Raw genomic sequence first — 9,103 nt, forward strand, 5'->3', positions numbered from 1 at the left:
TCAGATTTGAGGGCCTTGAGAGAGAGGTATCTTGAACCAAAAGCATATCAACATTCTTTTCTGACTTTCCACCTTTAATTTTTTTTTTTTTTTTTCAGTTGATCATGCTCATACTGACAAACAAGAACTCTGAGAGCTTCCCAGGTCAGGGAGGGAAAGATAGATTGTCCAACATAAGCAATACCATAAAAAATAGTACCATCTGTAGCTGAAACACAGAGTATTATGTATTTACAGCTATTGCCTAAAACAGTAAGTTACCATTTCAATTAATTTTAAAGTTTTTTTATCTTACAAGCTCCACTGCTTCCAATGAGAAGTTTTGCTTCGAAATATTTATTTTGAAATTTATTTTCATTAACATCTATTATGACATACGTATTCTTGTAATAAAGCTTAAATTTAAAATTGTGATTTTTTTTGGACCTCGGTTTATGTTCTAGCTATTTTATTGAACGTTTAATGGAAATTGTGAAAATATTTTGTTTGCCTGGGTATATGAATCTCTCTTCATACATGTGTATAGGAGGGCCTTACATGAACTGCAACCTGAAAAATCACTATTACAATAAAAATTCCAGTAGAAAAATGATTCACACTCAGTTCAGTTTTCTTGTCTTTAGATAACTTATTTAACTGTATGAAATCCTCATATGTTTATTCAATTTCATACAATAATATTTCCTTTTATTTAAAACTTCTGTTAAGTCATGAACAACTTTTGTACTGGATAGGCTCATTTTGCCCTTCAGAATCCCCTCTTCTGTCTGTGACCCCGAGGCTTTTACTCTACATGCTTTTTCATGAACCATCTGGGAAATTTTCCAAGAGTATTGAATCACAGCCAGGAAGCTGAGGAAATGTTGAAGAGAGATGGAGAAAGACTGCTGGGAGGGTCAGAAGAATGTCAGAGAAGGTCAGGGAACATCAAACCTAGAACGACTCTAAACACATGCCCTGAGGTCAATATCAAGCCAGAGCCAAACTTCAAAAATATCAAGGTTGGAAAAGCTACTTTGCATCACTTTTTTAATGCCTCTTCCTTAGCCCTTTTTTTTTTCCTAATGTTTACTATTTAGTAGATAAATAGTATAGTGATAGAAATATATTAGCAATAATCTACAGTTCAGAAAACAATGACTACTTAATAAGGAGCATAAAGCTATAAATTATTGAGACTTATCTGTTATAAGCTTTATACTGATCACTGGACATACATAAGCTCTCATGATCACCATAATAATTTTGTGGTATTATTATCTCATTTTGCTGATGCAGATTCTGAGAATCAAAGAATTTATGTTTAATACTTCACTCAACCACTAAGCGAATTTCAGAAGCAGATGTAGCTGACCTCAGAGTTCATTTAATTGTGTTAAAAATCAATGACTTTTGCAATTATCTAAATGTTGTGAGTGTATACAATTACTAAATTAACTGTAAGTATAATTTTATTTCTCTTTCCTTTTATAATCCAAACTTAGGGACAAAAACAGATTTAACTTATTCTGACTTATGGAAAGGTTAGATATACATAAGATCTTTAATCCAAAACATATCATCTTATAAAAAGTCTGTATACAGTTTCTTCACTGTAATCACATGTATTTTTCAAGTTTGCCAAAATAAAATAGCATTATCTCTGAAAATAATCTTAAATTATACTGTTTGAAATTTTAAAATTGGAAATTTTTCTTATAATTGTTATAAAAATATTCAACTGATATCATCAGTTGCTAACAAAGAGGACTCATGAGATCTGTATGATGGAGCAAATAGCCCATGCTACTATAGAGTCATGAATGTTAGAGTTCATAGAAATTGACATGAACAGAAACAGAGCTGTGCTTTTGAGCTATGGAATTTATGGATTTTAAAAAAGGTTCTATGCTGACCTTTAATGATCTACTTATATTGCTGAAGTGGCATGTGATCACATTTATACTAGTTGCATTGGATTAATGAAGCATAATTTTAAATTTATAAACTGTTATTTTCTATCATTAAATGATGAATGTATTATTTCTTGAAGTTGTATGTTTTGAAATAGTAGTGAAAAAGCATAAGATTTTTAAAAATAAATTGCCCATCAATATGATTTAATTCCTCTAAATGATGTTTGATTTCATTTAAAGATACTATGTACTAAGAAATATGTACTATATTCCATATACTGTGGCATTTCCAAGGGAAAGGGGCAAATAATGTATAATACTTGCCTCTGAAAACCTGTTATCCAAAATGAAAGAAATGTGTGAAACAAATTGTTTTAATGTAATTAATTACATGATCATATAGAGTCTACAAGAAGCACAGCTACATGCTAAGGGTGTGGAACTTAATTTTACACATATGGATAACTCACTAACTACTGCCTTTCAGAATAAGCTGAGAATATGTATCTATTGCTGTTTGTCATATTCTCTGCACAACTGGCTGTACTGATACTGTTATTTATGTTCTATAATATTTTGTTTCATCAGACCAGACTGATAGAATTATTTAATCTGTCCCTTGCAGTAATAGACAATAAAATAGATTTTTGTACTTCTTGAGAGGAATATATTATATCTGTGACTAAAATCCCAAAACCTATGACAGTGTCTAGATAAGTCAGTGATCAGGAGACACTTTCTGAATGGTTAAGAAAGGAGTAAATGGAAACTGTTGAAATAATAATCTGAAACTAAAATTCATTGAAAAGTGCTTAGATCTTGAAATACTTTTAATGTTCAGACTTTCTTCTTATTCAATTGAATCATTAAAAAAAGACTGCTTAATATTGATATAGGTAAAGTTATTATGCTAATTTATAAAAAACTCAAATTATAATGGGAAAAATCACTAAGCATGTATAAGCATAATAAGTAACAAATGATACCCTTTAAAATTCTACAGAACTATTACAGATTTCACTTGCATGATATGTTTAAACATATTTTAAATATCTCAGAGGACTGCTGAAAAACAGTGTACTCTGTTCACATTTAAGGAAATGTTTTTACAATACCCAGAGTTAAAGATACAATTTGAGAAGGGCATGAGACATTTCTAGAGGTGGAAGAGAATGATAAAACCAGATTTTCTTCCCTGTTTTCTTCTTGACATCTCAAGAAGTAAAATATTACAGATCATTGGTAATGGTTTGAATTTGAATTGTAAGACTCACTTTGCTCCAGGCATGCAGGCTTTTATTTGTTTCTCCAAGTCTAGCTTTCCCTTACATGTAAACACTTGTATACGATTCTGTGAGAAAACTCTCCCTTGATTCTTTTGCTAATTGAACTGTACTCTTCCTCTAGATGTCAAGACAAATATAGCCAACTAAGGAAAAATTCCCTGATCTCTATCAGCTCTCCATGATTTAAACACTCGTAACAACACAAAATATTCATAGCATATATCACAGTTTCTGAATATATATTTACCCACTTACATGTGCAATCAGTATCTCTCTTCCACAAGCTTTAAGTAATGTGTGAACAGAGGTGATGCTGTACGCAGAATAATGATCCCCAAAGATGTCCACATTAGTATGTTATGTTACATGGCATAGAGGAATTAAAGTTGCTGTTAGAATTATGATGCAAATAGCAGACCTTAAAACTGGGAGATTTTCCTAAATTTTCAGAGAGGGTGTTGTATAATCACATATATCCTTACAGACAAAAGAAGGAGTTGGGAGCCTCGATGTCAAAATAATTCAGTGTGAGAAAGACTATATCAGTAATTAGTGGTTTGAAGATGAGAAGTGTCCACAAGTCCAGGAATATGGGTAGTCATTAAAAGATGGACAACTCAAGAAAATGGATTCTCCTCTAGTGCTTCAGAGCGTGCAGCTCCCTCAGCGACTTGATTTAAGCCTAATGATGTTAGACTTCTATAGAATTGTGAGATAATAAAGTTTGCAGTGTTAAGTCACTAAATGTGTTATAATATGTTAACTGCAGTTATAGGAAACAAATAGATGATATTTTCCAAACCTAGTACATGCCTGGCACATGAGGTTTGATACTATTTGTTTAATAAACCGATAAATAATGAGCCTGAGAGATGTACTATATCCACTGTATGATATTAAGGTCTTAATATTGTCTTCTCTTTCATTTACAAATAAATCATTTTGAGCTAAGCAATCAACAAAACCCACAAAACTCTACTGACAGTATTTTGGAATTTGCAAATTATGGATCACAATCTACTAAACCTGCATGCATGGTAGATGTAGAATGAGAATCTACATCACCTACTTTCTCCAGGTTTGTTTGTTTGAATCTTTACTCTGTCTCTGGGAGCAGGAACAGTGAGATAACATGGAAGAACTACAGCTGGCCAAGTGCTGGAACATTATTCAGAAATCAAATGTGATACAATGTTTGCCTCAAGTTAAATGACTCACACTATTTTGTGATGATGCATTACAATTTCTTATTTCACTTATGCTTTCTCATTTACAACAACCTTGTAGGCTACCTATTACTATCCCTATTTTCATATTATATATTCAGGTTCAAAACATCTAGTGAGGGTTTGCCCTGTAATAGGATATGAAAGAAAAAGGTTAAAGATGATGGGAGCAGTCCGCCTCTGAGAGGAAGAATATTTTATCCTTGACATCTCTAAAAAATAGCCTGCACATGATGATAATAAAAAGAGGACAGAATTTTTGTTATTTCCACTCTTCTTCACTTATTGGTAGACATTGTTTTCTCTCACTTTCTCCCTTCAGAGCATTTAAATGTGGGATTTAAAGCAGGTTCATCAAATCTAGCAAATACTTTTCTTTAGTCATGCCGTGTTTTATGTCTAGAATGAAGCTGTCTGTGTTCAAGTTCTTTTCAAATTTGAATATTATTTTCCCTTTCTCTGAGTTTCATCATCTATAAAGGAACATTACCTGTCTGTCTCAAAGGTTGCTGCTGGATTTAAATGGTTTAATATATGAAAAAAATTGCTTAGAATAACATGTCATGGGGGCAGTCCTAAGAAGGCAGAGAATTAGGACAGGGAGACTATTTTCTCCCCCATAAATTCATCCAAAGATCATTTGAACTCTATATGTCTCCAAAGAAGACATACAGATGGCTAACAAACACATGAAAAGATGCTTAACATCGCTCATTATCAGAGAAACGCAAATCAAAACCACAATGAGGTACCATCTCATGCTGGTCAGAATAGCTGCTATCCAAAAGTCTACAAACAATAAATGCTGGAGAGGGTGCAGAGAAAAGGGTACCCTCTTACACTGTTGGTGGGAATGCGAACTAGTACAGTCACTATGGAGAACAGTGTGGAGATTCCTTAAGAAACTGGAAATAGAATTGCCATACAACCCAGCAATCCCACTGCTGGGCATACACACCAAGGAAACCAGAATTGAAAGAGACAATGTACCCCAATGTTCATCTCAGCACTGTTTACAATAACCAGGAGATGGAAGCAACCTAGATGTCCATAGGCAGATGAGTGGATAAGAAAGCTGTGGTACATATACACAATGGAATATTACTCAGCCATTAAAAAGAATACATTTGAATCAGTTCTAATGAGGTGGATAAAACTGGAGCCTATTATACAGAGTGAAGTAAGTCAGAACAAAAAACACCAATACAGTATGCTAATGCATATATATGGAATTTAGAAAGATGGTAACGATGACCCTATATGCAAGACAGCAAAAGAGAGACAGATGTAAAGAACAGTCTTTTGGATTCTGTGGGAGAAGGCAAGGGTGGGATTATTTGAGAGAATAGCTTTGAAACATGTATGTTATCATATGTGAAACAGATCACCAGTCCAGGTTCGATGCATGAGACAGGGTTCTCGGGGCTAGTGCACTGGGATGACCCTGAAGATGGGATGGGGAGGGAGGTGGGATGGGTGCTCAGTATGGGGAACACATGTACACCCATGGCTGATTCATGTCAATGTATGGCAGAAACCACTACAATATTGTGAAGTAATTAGCCTCCAATTAAAATAAATAAATTAATTAAAAAAATAACATGTCATAGAGAAGCACTCGATATATCTTAGTTCTAATTATTAAGTATATTTCTTATTATAAGAAACTGTCACTGGAAAATCTTCTCAGTGTGAGTGTGGAAGAAATATTGGGTTAAACAGATTGAAGTGATTGAGGAGACAATCCTATGAAGCATGAGTACTATAGTTGACCTAACATGCCTTCTAAAAATGATGAGTTGGGTCAGCTGGAAGGTTTTAGTTTTCCAAATAGTGTGTTCATGTTTCGGGACAAAACTGACTCTTTGGACCAATATAACTACATCAGATCTGTTTGTTGAGTCAGACCACCTGGGTTCCAGTCCCAACTCTGCCACTCATTATGTCTGTGACTCTGGGCAAGTTAATTTACCTTTTGAAGGCTCTGTTTTATTATTTATATGATAGGGATAAAGATAATACCAGCTTCACAGGTTTCTGAGTGCTAAACAAGTTCATATTTGAAATGTACTTAAAATAGTGATTGTTTCATTATTGCAAGAAGGGGGACACCTTCCAGGGCCTGAGTGTGGGCTCTTGTCTACCACTCAGAAATGAATTGTTTGCCAGAGACATGCTTGCTGACAAAGCAAAAGACTTTATTACCAAGGGCACCCAGGCAGAAAATAGCAGGGTAAGGGAACTCAGAACGGCTCTGCCACATGGCTCACAGTCTCAGATTTCATGGCAATAAGATTAGTTTCCAGGTTGTCTCTGCCCAATAATTCTGACTCAGGGTCCTTCCTCAGCCAAAATGGAGTCCAGCAAGAAGTATTCTGGGAGGTTGGCAGGGCATGTGGCCTGGTCTCTGCCGTCTCCTTTTGACCTTTCCTGAACTGACCAACTATACAGTTGGTCATGGCTTGTTAGTTCTGTGTTCCTTACCAGGACCTTCTGTTACAAAATAACTCATGCAAATGTTTACTGTGGTGCCTGGTAGGATGGGTGGTTTCAGTCAGTGTTTCCCCTAATAAGATAAGTAGCCCATAGTTATTAGATATTTTTATCATAATATTCCAAAGTGGTCTTTCACAGAATCTTAATTATTTTAAACGAAAAGCACTATTTTCTCTCACAGTAGACTTGTAGTGGTTTGAAAAACTAAAATAACAACAACAAAGTAAGCAGCATATGTTCTTCAGAGCCAAGGTCACGTACTGTAAACAGATTGGAGATATATTTACTTCACATATTCATTAGCTAGTTAAGCTACAAAAGGGGATTTTAAAGATTTTGTTGTTGAAATTCTAAAGTTCAAACTTTGACAATGGAATGTTCATGAAGGTTTCTTATTTCATTTTCTGGTATATGAAGATAACTTTCATAAAGCTAAGTGGTACACTTTTATTTGTTTCCTGTCACACATTCTAAATGGCCTTTAAAAGTCAGTAGCTGTTACTCAAGAATAATGAGGTATATTATACTCTCAACGCACATGCAAATCTCCAATTAACACTAATGGGATTTATGGCAGTGAAACCAAAGGAAAATCTACTTCGGTATTTCAAAATAAGGAATCTTTACTTTTGATACTTATCTTTTTACCATCTAAGAAGTGCAGTCAAGCAAAAATAAGCAAATTAATATTAAGCATAAATTTGACACTTCCATTCATGTTGACAATCTGAAATACTGTATTTAAACAGTAATGTATTATAAAGCAGAGATGTGGTTAAGAACTTATACATCCCTCCTTTTTCTGCCTTTAATATTAAAACTATAAAGAATAAGCATGAGCAGTCCTGGTAATGCTTGAGAAATACAGAAAGGATAAATTTTTCAGGTATGTGTGGCAAAACATTTTTAAAAACATCATTTCAGAAGATTATCTCTTTTATGCACACATACATATGGAATCCTATGATCTCTTTAATGCACACTCATATATCCCTGTTTAGTGAATATTTCTTTCTTAGATTTTTATAACTCTAGTCTTAATCATGTAGTCAAATTTTCCGAGAAGTCACCTTTTAAGTAGGAAAGTGAAAAACCATTAAGATACTACTGAATTGAGATAGCATGTTAAAGAATATATTCTTAAGGTATTTGTGTAACTATCTGTTAAGATGTGAAAGCACAGTTGAAATCATTATATCACCATTTCTATTAGTCTAAGTGTAGAATGATATATATTTCATTCATAGATTTTGGTAGAATTTCAGTCTTTAAGATAATTGGTTAAAGATATTAGACTACATAGTTAAAGTGTAAATCCCTGTGTAAAGAGAACAAAGAAGCCCAGTTTAATAGAACTCAATCAAAAAAGAATGCAAGATATGATAATATACAGGCTATATGTTGATAGAGCCAAAGTCTATTACTTTTTTATTTAACCTTATTCCCAAATGCCTGAATAAACATATCTCTCAGGAATCTTATTTAAAGTGGCTATAGCAAGTAAATAACTCATAGCCATATAGAAAAATAAGTTTTCCTAACTAGTAAAATAGAATTCTTCCTTCTAAGAATCTTGACTGAAAATGTAAAATAGCCCTCAAACTGAGATATTTGTCTAACATCAACTCATCTAGGATGTGATCATCTCTAAACAAGGGTTATCAGTCTTTTCTAAGTAGAGAGAAGTTGACATTTTAAGAAGTTAAACTATTAAAACAAGAGACAGTTTTCATTTTAAATGACCACCAAATAGTCTAAGGAAAAATTATTGACTTAGTTATTAGGTCTGGAAGAATGCCCAGATCACAGTAGATACTTGATAAATATTTTTGAATTAATAAATTAATTAACATTTCAGAAGTTCTATTTGACACTTCAAAAATGCATTTAAGTCTCTCCTGTACCTTGATTTTCAGTGCCAGAAACTGAGGATGAGATATGCTAGTTGCTTTTATGAAGCTCAAAGTATACCTGAGTATAGAGGAAAAAGAAAATGATTATGATTTAATGTAGTATTAATGCAAATGACACAAATGGATTAATGCCATTCCATGATATTAGATGCAGACATAAAGCTTATTTTTGGATAAAATGTTTATTTATTTTAAAAAGTATTATTTTACATAAGTACTTTGTTAATTCATTTCTATATACTTTAGCCTATCAGATTATGTCAATAAATGTACTTTTAGATATTGTA

General features: G+C 33.3%; 1 long non-coding RNA gene across 1 annotated transcript; it reads left to right on the forward strand.

Moving 5' to 3' along the window:
- The first annotated feature begins 2 nt into the window (after nucleotides 1-2).
- Nucleotides 3-3,921, forward strand: LOC145528915 (uncharacterized). Its single transcript, XR_014070789.1, has 3 exons — nucleotides 3-252; nucleotides 1,279-1,439; nucleotides 3,666-3,921. It is a non-coding gene; the product is annotated as an uncharacterized LOC145528915 (long non-coding RNA).
- Nucleotides 3,922-9,103: the final 5,182 nt, after the last annotated feature.

This window comes from Giraffa tippelskirchi, chromosome 12 (assembly GCF_054371585.1).
Source record: "Giraffa tippelskirchi isolate mGirTip1 chromosome 12, T2T-mGirTip1v1.2.pri, whole genome shotgun sequence".
Lineage (NCBI taxonomy): Eukaryota > Metazoa > Chordata > Mammalia > Artiodactyla > Giraffidae > Giraffa > Giraffa tippelskirchi.